This window comes from Pseudorca crassidens, chromosome 15 (genome assembly GCF_039906515.1).
Source record: "Pseudorca crassidens isolate mPseCra1 chromosome 15, mPseCra1.hap1, whole genome shotgun sequence".
In the NCBI taxonomy this organism is placed as follows: domain Eukaryota; kingdom Metazoa; phylum Chordata; class Mammalia; order Artiodactyla; family Delphinidae; genus Pseudorca; species Pseudorca crassidens.
Window position 1 is genome coordinate 701332 of NC_090310.1, and position 12759 is coordinate 714090.

A 12759-nucleotide genomic window follows, 5' to 3' on the forward strand; every position below is an offset into this window, starting at 1 on the left:
GTTGAAAGGGCTGTACAATGAAAATTACAAAATATTGCTGAAGGAAATGAAAGAAGACGTAAATAAATGGAAACACATCCTACGTTCACGGATTGGAAGACAAAATTAAAGTGTCAATATGATTTAAGGTAATCTGCAGATTCAACACAATCCTTTTCAAGATCCCAATGAAGGTTTTTTTTTTTTGTAAAAACAGAAAAATTCAACTTAAAATTCATACGGTATCTCAACAGGCCCCAAAGAGCCAAAACAATCTTGAAAAAGAACAAAGCTGGAGGACTCATACTTCCTGATTTCAAAACTTACTACAAAGCTACGTTGATCAAAATAGTGTATACTGGCATAAAGGGACATATAGAACAATGAAATGAAATAGAATAGAGAGCCCATAAATAAGTTCTCACACATATGGTCAAATGATTTGTGACAAGGATGTAAAGACCATTCAATGGGGAAAGGACAGTTTTTTCAAGAAATGGTGCTGGGAACACTGGATATCCACGTGCAAAAGAGTGAAGTTGGACTCATATAATGCCATACACAAACATTAATTCAAAACGGATCAAAGATTTGAATGTAAGACCTAAAACTATAAAACTGTTAGAAGAACAGAGGACAAAGGCTTCACAACATTGGATTTGGCAATCAATCTATGGATATGCTACCAAAGGCGCAAACAAAAAAAAGAAAAAATAGGCAAATTGGACTTCAGGAAAATTACAATTTTGTGCATCAAAATACACTATCAACAAAGTAATAAGGCAACTCAGAGAATGGGAGAAAAATTTGCAAGCCATATATCTGATAAGGGATTAATATCTGGAATATATAGAGATCTAAAACTCAACAAGAAAAAAACAAACAACCTGATTTTAAAATGGGCAAAAAACATGAATAGATATTTCTCCAAAGAAAATACATGAATGGCCATAAGCACACGAAAAGATGAAAGGATGCTCAACATCACTAATCATTAGGGAAATGCAAATCAAAGCTACAATGAGATGCCACCTCACACCTATTAGAACGGCTATTGTTAAAAAAAAGAAAAAGAATGCGAATTCCTTGGAGGCGGGGGCGGGGCGGTTAAGACTCGGAGCTTTCTCTGCCAGGGCCCGGGTTTGATCCCTGGTCAGGGAACAAAAATTCTGCAAGCCTCGAGGCGCGGCCAATAAACAAACAAAATTTTAAGAAGAAAAAGAAAATCACAGATGTTGGCAAGGACATGGAGAAACCTGAACCCTTGTGCACTGTTCGTGGGAATGTAACATAATGCAACCACTGTGGAAAACAATATGGGGGTTCCTCAAAAAATTAAAAATAGAATTACCATATAATCCAGAAATTCCACCCCTGGCTATATACTCAAAAGAATTGAAAGCAGGGTCTCAAAGATACACTTGTACACCCATGTTCATAGCAGCGTTATTCACAATTGCTAAAAGGTGGAAGCAACACAAGTATCTATCAACGGATGAATGGATAAGTAAAACATGGTCCATCCATACGATGGAATATTATTCAGCCTTTAAAAAGGAAGGGAATTCTGACACGTGCTACAGCATGGATGAATCTTGAGGGCATTTCACTAAGTGAAATAAGCCAGTCACAAAAGACAAATATGGCATGACTCCACTAATATGAGTACTTACAAGTACCTAGAGAAGTTGGAACAGAGAGACAGAAAGTAGCATGGTTGCCAGGTGCTGGGGGAGGGGGAGGGGAAGGTTAACACTCAACAGGGACAGAGTTAGTTTTGCAAGATGGAAAGAGTTCTGGAGGTGGATGGTGGTGACGGCTGCACGACATTATGAATGTATAAATATATAATACCACAGAACTGTACACTTAAAAATGGTTATGGGACTTCCCTGGTGGCGAAGTGGTTAAGAATCCGCCTGCCAATGCAGGGGACATGGGTTCGAGCCCTGGTCCGGGAGGATCCCACATGCTGCGGAGGAACTAAGCCCGTGCGCCACAACTACTGAGCCTGCGCTCTAGAGCCCATGAGCCACAACTACTGAGCTCATGTGCCACAACTACTGAGCCCACGTGCCACAACTACTGAAGCTCGTGCGCCTAGAGCCCGTGCTCTGCAAAAAGAGAAGCCACCACAATGAGAAGCCTGCGCACCGCAACGAAGAGTAGCCCCCGCTTGCTGCAACTAGAGAAAGCCCACGCACAGCAACGAAGACCCAATGCAGCCAAAAATAAATAAATAAATAAATAAATAAATTTATTTATTTTAAAAAATGGTTAAGACGATAAATTTTATGTTACATGTATTTTACCACAATAAAAAAGTCTGTCTTCTCAATGAGGCTGAGCTTCCTTGCCCTACGTACCTAGACTCACCCCCTCACGGTATTCCCTGTATCCCTATGTCCATCTCCAGGAATTCTTACCCTTTAACACACCATCTCTTTACCTATTTACCTTGTAGACTCGATGTGTTTTCCACCAGAATGTGGGACAAGGATTATCATTTGTTTGGTTCATGGCTGTATCCCCAGCCCCTTGAACACCCTGGTATGTAGAAATGTTCAAATATTTGTTTAAAATAGCCCTGTTCCCAGAGAAGACCATAATTCGAAAAGATACACGCACCCCAATGTTCACAGCAGCACTATTCACAATAGCCAAGACATGGAAGCAACTTAAATGTCCATCGACAGATGAATGGATAAAGATGTAGTATATATACACAACAGAATACTACTCGGCCATTAAGAAGAATGAAATAATGCCTCTTGCATTAGCATTCATACTAAGTGAAGTAAGTCAGACAGAGAAAGACATATATCATATATCACTCATTTGTGGAATCTAAAAAGAAAAAAAATGATACAAGTGAACTCATTTTCGAAAACAGAAATAGACCCTCAGACACAGAAAACAAATTTATGGTTACCAGACAGGAAAGGGGGAGGGATAAATTAGGAGTTTGGGATTGACAGACACACACTGCTATATATAAAACAGATAAACAAGGACCTACTGTATAGCGTAGGGAACTATATACAATATCTTGTAATAACCTATAAAGGAAAGAATCTGAAAAATAAAAATATATACATATGTAGGTATTGATATAACAGAATTACTTTGCTGTATGCCTGAACCTAACACAACATTGTAAATCAACTGTACTTCAACAAAAAATAAATAAAACTAAAAGTTAAAAAATAGTTCTGCTGAGGTATGTCACATACCATGCAATCCACTCATTTGAAGTGTACCATTCAATGAGCTTTAGTATCCTCACAAGATGCTACAAGCATCACCGTTAATTCCAGAACATCTGTATTATGTCAAAAAGAAACCCCCTGCCCATGAGCAGTCACTCCCACATCCCCCCAAGTCCTCCAGCCGTAGGCAACCACAAATCTACTTCCTATCTCTACAGATACGTATAAATGGAACCACACAGCACCATCATACAGTCTTTTGGCTTCTTTTATATTAAGCACAATATTTTCAAAGTTCTTTCACATAGCCCGTACCAGTGCTTTCTTTCTCACGTTGCCATTTGGTTCTGCACACCATCTTTCATCCAACGTGGCTTGAATTTCACCTCCTTGGGTAATCTTCCCAGACTCAAAGCACCAAAGTCCAAGGCGTCCAGAGCAGAACCACATCTCTGTTTCAGAAACAGACACTGGCCTGCCGCTGATGGCCAACTCTCTCAATAAATCTTAAGGGCTAAACTCCTTATTCTCCGAAGACGCTCATTCCTAGTTTTCTTTTACTAGGGGTGCTTTTCCATTTGACTTGCTCCCAGAGACGTTGGGGAACCCCTGGAAGTCAAACCCATCTCACTCCTGCCACCACGTGGTCAGAGACAAGCATGACACCGATTCGAACAGGACCAGACCCCAGGCGGCTGAGAAGCCAGGCTCTGCCACTCCTGTCCCAAGTGCCAGGATTTGGCCTGCTCTCCAGAGTGTAGCCGGCCAGCTGCTACTGAGGATATTTCAAAGCCCAGAGCTGGGCCTTCTGTGGCTTGGTCAGAGGTTGTCTCTGCCACTTAGAGACCAGGCTAGTCATCAGAATCAATCATCAGAATGGCTTAAAAATGTAGCTGCCAGGGCCCCATCTAGGCCTGTAGAATCAGAAACTCTGGGGTTGCGACTGTATTTTTAAAATCTCCGCAGGTTAAGAACCAGTGCGCTGATCACGAACCCCTGGCGCACGCCCGTGGTGTCCGCTCCTGCCGGCCCAGCACGTGAAAACCCACGAGGATGGAGTGAACGAGGGAGTGGCTGAACGTAGTAAAGGCCTTTATAAAGCTGTTTTTAAATTGGGGTGAAATTCACATAACAAAACTCACCATTTTAAGGGGAGCGATTCGGTGGCGTTTAGCACACTCATAATGGTGTGCACCCACCACTTTTACCCAGTAGTTCCAAAACATTTCCATCACCCCAAAGGGAGATTCCACCCCCGCCCCATGAGCAGTCGCTCCCCATGGCCCCCTCCCTGCAGCCCCTGGCAACCAGTCACCCACGTTCTGTCTCCGGGGATTTGCCTGCTCTGGACGTCTCACAGAAATGGAATCACACACTGTGTCCTTCCGCGTCTGGCTTCTCTCGCTGAGCATCACGTCTTCCAGGTTCACCCACAGCAGTGTGTGTCAGTGCTTCGTTCCTTTCAGAGGCTGAGTGGTGTCCACTGTGGGGCTGGACCGAGTCTGTCCGCTCATCTGTTGATGGACAGGTGACACGGTTTACACGCAGACTGCTTCTGCAAAGCTGGCTGATGGAGGACCCGCCGCCCGCTCTGGACTCCACGCCACGGACTTGTCAGGGCGTCTAGGAAGCTCAGAGCCTGGCCGCTTCCCCCGATGCTGTGCCTTTGAGCTTTGTCTCATCCTGCTCTGTACAGGATCACGGGTCACTCGCCTGCTCCTACGGACAGATGGGCGTCTGGGTGGGCTCCACAGCAACTCCTCTGACGAGCTGCTCTGACTGTGCTGCCTTTGCCGTCACGTCCTCTCACGCCCGCGGCGGACACGCGGGGTGGGGCGGCGGCTGAGCCGTGGTACTGGGTCCCGCGTCCACCAGCGCCCTCCTTCCACATGGCTCACGGGACGCGCTGCAGGTCGACGCAGGTGGGACCTCCCGTCAGTAGTTGCTGGAGTAGCAGCTGAGGATGCAGGGAGCCCTCGGAGCGCCACCGTCGCCTCTGGTTCCCTCCGTGTCACCTCTCAGCGTGGTGCCCTTTACCAAGGTGAAGCCTGGAACCCCTCCACAGCCCTGTCGCGGGGGTCTGCTGCACGTGGTGGCTGGTGGCCTTGACTCTCCTCACCGCCCTCGGCCCCAGCACAGCAAGCTGGCCGGGCAGGGGGCACCTGAGCCAGGCTGCAAGCCGGGCGGAGCCACAGGGGCTCCAGCAGAGGGGCAGAGGCAACTCGGTTCCCAGTGCTGGGGTCTGCTGGGGGGCTGACCCAGCCGGTGAGGCACGGACGAGACCTCGGGACGGAGCCCCCGAGATCCTCGGGGAGACACAGTGTCCCCTGGGCCTGGGGTCCGCACCTGCTCCTGCCCGGGGGTCCCTACCCCCTCCTCTAGCGCTGCCTCGACCGCATCCTCGTTTTGGATGAAAACCCTGTCTTCAGGCGCCTCTGATCTGCAGACCAAGAGGGCGGCAGGCGCTCGCGGCGCATCTGCTTCGCCTCCTCAAAGACCCTGCGCTTTCCTCTCACACTTTACTTTTCAGTCTGTAATTTCTTTCTTTAGAATCACCTTCGCCAAATTAAGTCACCCAAATTCCCAAGTAAGCTGAAAAGCCATTTTTCTTGCAAATCTTATATGAAGATAATTTAATATAAGGCATAAACTTATAAGCTAAAGATCATATATTATAGCAGTAGCACAATAAAAAACAAGCCAATATAAGAGACAAATGAGCAGTATTTTAGCCAAGGGAAAAAGAAAACGAAGTAGAAACAAGATGTAAGTTATATTCTGTGGATAAATAACTTTCAAGAGAAATAATAAAGATGACTTCTATAACTTTAATGTATTTGGGGAGACATTATTTAATTGCAGTAAAATAAGAGGTGGTAAGTCTGGCTGAAGTTTTGCACCATATACAGGATTACGTTAGTTTCTTGAGGACTCAATGGCAATGTGTCATTTCACAGGATTTCTAAGATTCCGGAGATACGCAAAATTTCTCTTCGTTTGAGTGTCACCAATTTCAGCAGGGCAAATCTCCGTTCCTCTGAGAGGTGGCCAGTGATGGTTAAAACTTTAAAACTCCCTTTAAAATCCCATCAAACAGGGCTTCCCCGGTGGCGCAGTGGTTGAGAGTCCGCCTGCTGATGCAGAGGACGCCGGTTCGTGCCCCGGTCCGGGAAGATCCCACGTGTCGCGGAGCGGCTGGGCCCGTGAGCCATGGCCGCTGAGCCTGCGCGTCCGGAGCCTGTGCTCCGCAACGGGAGAGGCCACAACAGTGAGAGGCCCAAGTATCGCAAAAAAAAAAAAAAAATTAAGCTGAATAAAAGAAAAGCCAATCCCCAAAGGTTACACACCATATGATTCCACTTATAGAACATTCTTGAAATGGAAATTTACGGAGATGAGGAACAGATGAGTGGTCAGGGGTTAGGGACTTGCGGGGGAGGGTTGGCGGGAGGTAGGCGTGGCTGTAAGAGGGGGAATCCCTGTGGGGGATGCTCTGTGTCGTGACTGTGGTGGTGATACAGGGGCCTGCACACGGGGCGAAATCCACGGGTCTAAACGCATACACACCGGGCACACGGCGCGCACAAGTGAGCTGACGCACAACCAGGGAAACTGTATCAATGTTCATACAGTGTATCCACATCAAAAGTATATCCACATCAAAAAGCCCCTTAGAGTCCAGCCCTCTTGGGCACCTACGTGGGTCGGCTGTCCCGGGTAAGATGGGGGCGAGAGGGATCCCTGGGTGCCACTCCTGGCGCACACGAGGGTGGGGGGGTGTCCCTGCGACACTGCCGTCCCTCAAGTGGCAGGAGACCACACATGCCACACATGCCACTCTCCTGGGGTGGTGGGCAGGGAGTGCAATGTTCTGTTTTGATTCCCACATTTCCCAGTTCAGATTACAGTATGACTGTTGCTCCACGACCAAACTAAGAAGAAGGTGTGCAATGCCGTGGTGCCGCTGCCGTGGCCGCACTGGCCGCCCCCGCCGCCCCCCCATCGGGCCTTTTGCTCCTGGAGGCACCGCCAGGTATCAGTCCTGCTCAGAGGTGTCCCTCTCTAAGAAGCACAACCTTACAAAGGAAGGAAAATGGCCCGAGGAACCTGCTCGCTTCCCAAGCACACGAGCAGACTCGCCAGGGGAATAAAAGTTTGACTCTCATCGCCCCCGCTCGGCTTGGTTTTATGCAGTGAAATTAGGGGTCTGCGGGGAGATGAATGTCTTGCATCTGAGCTCTACCTGCTTTGAAAAAGGTATTTCTTCACCGTCTCTTGGCACCTGTGTCTCACCTGACACCTGTGAGTCCACCCAGGATTTTGTGCTTCTTCAAACTGTCAGGAGAGGCCGTGGGCCTTGCCGTCAGGTCGACCAGGACCCCGAAGAACGGGGACAGAGCACGTCCATGGCTGAGGTGGGAAGTCGGGGGAGGGGGGAGGGTGGGGAACTGCCGTTTCTCGTTACAAGCTCTTCTGTGACCTTTTATATTTTTACCTCGTGAATATGCTACTTCGAAAAAAAATATGGGAAAAGATGCCTTCAATTCAGTCTAGGAAGTCACAGGGGATAAATCTCCTTACTTTACAGAAAGGTAGCAAGGCTCGTCTTTCTCCTCTGCGCAGAAGAAGCGGGTTAGAGTGTTTGCCAGAGATGCTTCTGGTCTTGGGGGGCCTGGGCTGCCCTTCTGACTCCCTCACCTGTCCACGGGAGGGGGGACCCACTGGCCAGCCATTCTCTGCGATCCAGGATGAACGCCGGACATGCTGCTCCCAAATCAGAGAGGACAGGTCCCGGGGGGCAGGAAGGCTAAGTTAGTGGGTAGAGTGCGTGTAATTTAAGGTTCCCCCCGAGTGCTGCCTGAGTCCCGGGATGCTGCCCACCCCCCTTGCTGCCCGTGAGGGTGCAGACACTCAGACGACAACCCCGCCCCGTCTCTGCCGTGTTCCACATCTCCCCTCCAGCACACCAAGTTTAGCACATGGGCTTACGAACTTTATTTCTGTCCAGCTAAAATGTGGTTTCTTGAAATACTGTAATTTTTAGGTGCAGGGAACTATATGCATATGAGATAGGAGTCTTTTCTGCCTGTAAAATTGTTCCGGGTACCTATGATGGAATAAAATATATTCGTAGTTCTAGGTGTTCAACAAAATCATCAGGACTCCCAAGGGCTCTGCTATCTGACAAATTTAATATTCACCAGAGACGGTGACTACACCCGCCCCCAACCCCCGCCTCGTGTAGCTTTCCTGGAATGATTTAGGGAGTGAGCCTTTTGGGAAGGACTAATTCTGCCCATAACCTTCAGAAGTGCATTTCACGGGGGGGTCAACCTTAGCCCCAGACAAAGGTGGGAAGGTTGCCTCTGGTGGTCCCTCCCCGTGGTCGTCAGTAACTGAGCACCCAGCTACTTCCTTGACATCCTGGACTAAGCCTGTCCCAGCTAGAAACCTCCATTTTCCTCCTGAAAGCTGCCACTTCCCATGCTTACCCACACCAGTAAATGGCAGTCCCACGTGCCCACCTGCACTGGCCAACACCCTGGAGACATCGACTCCTCGATTCTTCTCACCAGCCCTCCAATTCCATCCATCAACGTGTCCTACTGACAACATCCCACACTTCTTGGCCACTCGCCATCTCTGTCACCACGGTAACACCCTAGTCCAGGCCACCATCCTCTCTCCTAAGCCTTCTCACTGGACCTCATGCTTGTACTTAGTAAAGTCCATCTTCACACAGCAGCCCCCAAACCAGAAACACGAGCGTGTCACTTGCCTGTCTGAAACTCCTAGCAGCTTTATATCAGTCAAGGTCTAACCAAAGAGATCAAAACTCAAGCGTGTATAGCCAAGGGATTTAAGGTAGGGAGTTGCTTACACGGAGGTGAGGCAATCAACAGGCCACGCAGGTAACACCACCGGAATCCACTGCCACCTCTAGGCCAGAGGGATGAGGGGGGAGGGGGGACTATGGGCCACTGAGGACGATGGAAATTCCCTGCTGTGGCCCCTGCAGCCACGGGACCTGGAGCAGCGCCCAGCGGGTCGGCACTCAGTAAATGCTTGTCTGTCGGAAGGATGGATGGACGGATGGGCGGGTGGATGGATGGATGGACGGATGGGCGGGTGGACGGATGCATGAGGGAGTGAATTGGCTTTCCCACTTGCCACCCCCTTCCAGACATCTGCATCCATTCGCAAGGGGCCGACGGGGGCACGACAGCTGCACTGGGCTTTCCTTGGGCAGTGGCCCTCCCCGCCTGGATCTCTGCCTTTCACATCAGAGTCTGGCCGCTGGTGTCAGACTGGCCTGGATTCGGATCCTGCCTCTGCTTCTGCTTCTCGTCGGTAGGAGAGGGATCGTAACACTGACGGCTCCTCATAGGGCTGGTGAGGGGTCCCCAAGGGGGCCAGTCTCTGGGCTGTGCTGCAGGCCTGGGGCTCCCCGAGCTGCTGCAGGTGTGGAAGAGTGTGAGCTGGACAGAGAGAGTCGGCTCGTGCCCTGGGGGCCACCGTCTGCCCAGACCACACGGCGCTCCGGCTGCGGCTCCGCAGCGCTGGGCCGCGCGCTTCAGAGCTGGGGCCATGGGGTGGCGCTCTTCGCTAGCCGTTGGCGTCGGCAGCGCGGCTCTACCTGCACGCAGGCCGCCTCTACCAAGGGCGGCTTTGCCGACTGCAGGCAGCACAGATTTTCACATCTACAAACCGCACTGTGCTGGGTTGCCCACGCACTTCGGGAACTGCTTCCAGGAACCGGATTGGCTGTAGAAGAGATCATCTGGAAATCCTTGGTCGTGTCGTCGGTTTCCCTGATCTGGGTTTTGAAAATGCATAGAACGTGGTGAGACCAGGACTTCCTGGACCGAGTTCTCGGACGCAGCTCCCTGCGCGGCCAGGCTCCCCCGCGCTTCTCGCCAGCCCTGTGGACGCGGGATCAGGGCACCCTGACCCCCGGGCTTAGGAATCCAGCCTGGGTACGCGGTCTGTACATTAAATACCTTTCGGGAAGAAATCTGTCTGGTTGGGGAATTGTTGACACACGTGTAATAACAATTCCTTCCTTTTATTAAACATCCACTAACTCCCTCTCCCAAGTTCCAAACCCTCACCCTATCCAGCCTCCTCGAGCCGTCAGTGCGATTTGCCGGCGAAGGTGCTGAGCGCTGGGCCCCAGGAGTCCAGTCCAGGGAGCGACGGAGCCAGAATCCCACCCAGAGGTCAGGGCTCCGCCAACCCAAAGTTCCTGTCGCCCGGAGGGAAACTGCCCTCCCTGCTCGCCACTCTGCACCCCTCCCATGCACGGCTGTCGTGTCACCACACTGCGGTTGTCATTCCCTGACCCACCTTGTCCTGAGGCTACCCCTCCTGGGCTGGAGAACCGAGGAAGGGGACAGTGTGCGTGTGAGTGTGTGTGTGTGCCGGTGGGGGTCGGGGGAGTGCAAAAGCCCAGGGTGGGGGGGACGCACAGAAGCTTACAAAGTGCCTTCACACCCTTGGGTTGTCCCTCTCCCCTCTGTCCACCTCTCCCATCTGCTCCCTGGGGTGCTGTGCCTCCAGGACACCGCCCCCTTCGTGCATACGTCAGATTTAAGGTCACCTCCACCGAGGCTGCACTCGCCACCTTCTCCTTTCCAACTCGGAGCACCCTACTTGAATTCCCTTCACACTTCGTACTGTCGGATATTCTCCTTTCCTAAAATGTAAGCTCCACGTGATCGGAAACGTGGTCCTAATCCTCGAGCGAGTAGGAACCTGTTAAATGAACTATTAAATTAGCTATTCTCAAATCCTTGGTGAAAACACAGGGAAGCCCTCACATCCTGCAAAGAAGAGCAGAGACACTGAGGGCTTTAAAATAGCTAAAATTCCAGCGCACACTGAGATTCCTTTCATGATGCGGCGAGACTACACGCGAACAGTTTGATTTTTCCTACAGTCAGATCTGCGGCCCGTCTGGATGGAGCCAGAAATCCCAAACTTTCTTATAAAGATCTCAGCAACAGAGAAAGGCTGCCCGGGGCCTGAATCGGGCCCCCGGCCGACAGCCGTGGTCACTGGCAGCCCAGTGGCCGGAGGCTTCGCCGCTTCTCCTGCAGCCCTGGCAGCTCCCTTGTTCCTCACTCTGGGAGGGGCTTCCCGAGCGCGAGAAACACGCGTTTGGTAAAGCGACCTCCCAGCCCAACTCCAGCACGACTGGGGTGGTAACATGAGTACAGAAACCCTTGTAACGTGGAGGATTACGGTTCCCCGTAAATATTTATGGGGGAGCAGCAGTTTCCCAGGCGTCACACACAGGACATCTGCCACCGAAGCCGAAACACAGACCGGATGCTTCAGCGCGTAGCCTCAGATAGTGTTGACTGTTTACGAAGGAAAGTCCCATTTTTAAAGTGAAGCGCGGGTCAAGGGGCTTATCTTCTTCTAAATTCCTCACCTACCAAAACCGCCAGGCCCGAAGTTCTCAGAAGCAGCTCCCCTGCCCCAAATCCTGGTCCTCTGCTGTCTCCCACCAGGAGACGACCCCCACGTCCCCTCCTGTCCCGGGCCCGCCCACCCCTGGCTCCTCCTTGGCCGGCAGCCCGGGCGGGCGTGTGTCCGGCTGCCAGTTTTCCCACTTGCCACGGAATCCCCTGCAAGCAGCCCAGTCTCACCTCCTGTTGTTTGGGGTTGTTGTCTCCACAGCGCACCCGTGCATATGGCACGTGGAAGCAATTAAAGCAGAGCTGCAGAGTGGCTAGTCCCCGAGAGCTGCGATCTGCCAGGCCCCCTGCCCAGGGAGGCGCCCACTCTCCAGAGTCAGTCTGTGTTGTTGCTTTTTAAGGTCGGTTTTTAACGTCAGCCGACAAAAAGCAGAAGCGCTTCTGTGCAAAGACGAGGCAGATTTGCAGCTGCTACTGGCAGAGCCCACATCCGCCATCTCTCGTCTGGGAACTGCCGCGGACTGTGGACTGCCCCGTCGGGTGGGTGTGTCTTTACTGCCGCCAGAGCCACACACGGCAGGCCGTCCGCGATGGCTTCTCCAGCCCTGTTTGTCACTGGAGGCGGCCACGCAACGTGGCACGGGGACTCCACATGTGCTCTCTTGGCAACTGACCTGCCACTGCTGCCACCTCCATTGCCACCATCAAGCCACGTGTACAGGCCTGGCTGGTAAGCGGGCTCTGGGGCCAGAATCTAACAACTTCTGCCCTCCTTCTCCCCCAACCGGTGGCAGCACGCAAAATACAGTTAGAACGGAGGGTCCCTACTTTTCTTACCCTTAGCCCTAATGAGAAAAGAACTGAACTTCGTTAACTCGAATCTGTGGAACAGGAGGAACGGGGTTTACACCATGCACTTGTCAAAGTAAAACGGTCTTCGTGCTTACTGAAAGTCGACTCGAGAAGCCCCTGAACGTAGTTAATTACTATGTGAAAATTTAAATTAGACACACTTGTGCAGAAGGGGTGCCACAACAGAAAGGAGTAGAGTCTATTTAACCGAAAGGGGCAGCAATGAATTCTCTCCAAGGTTTGAAGGCATATTCTTCAGGCTTATGGGGGTGGGGGGACCGTGAAATGTGAGTAAG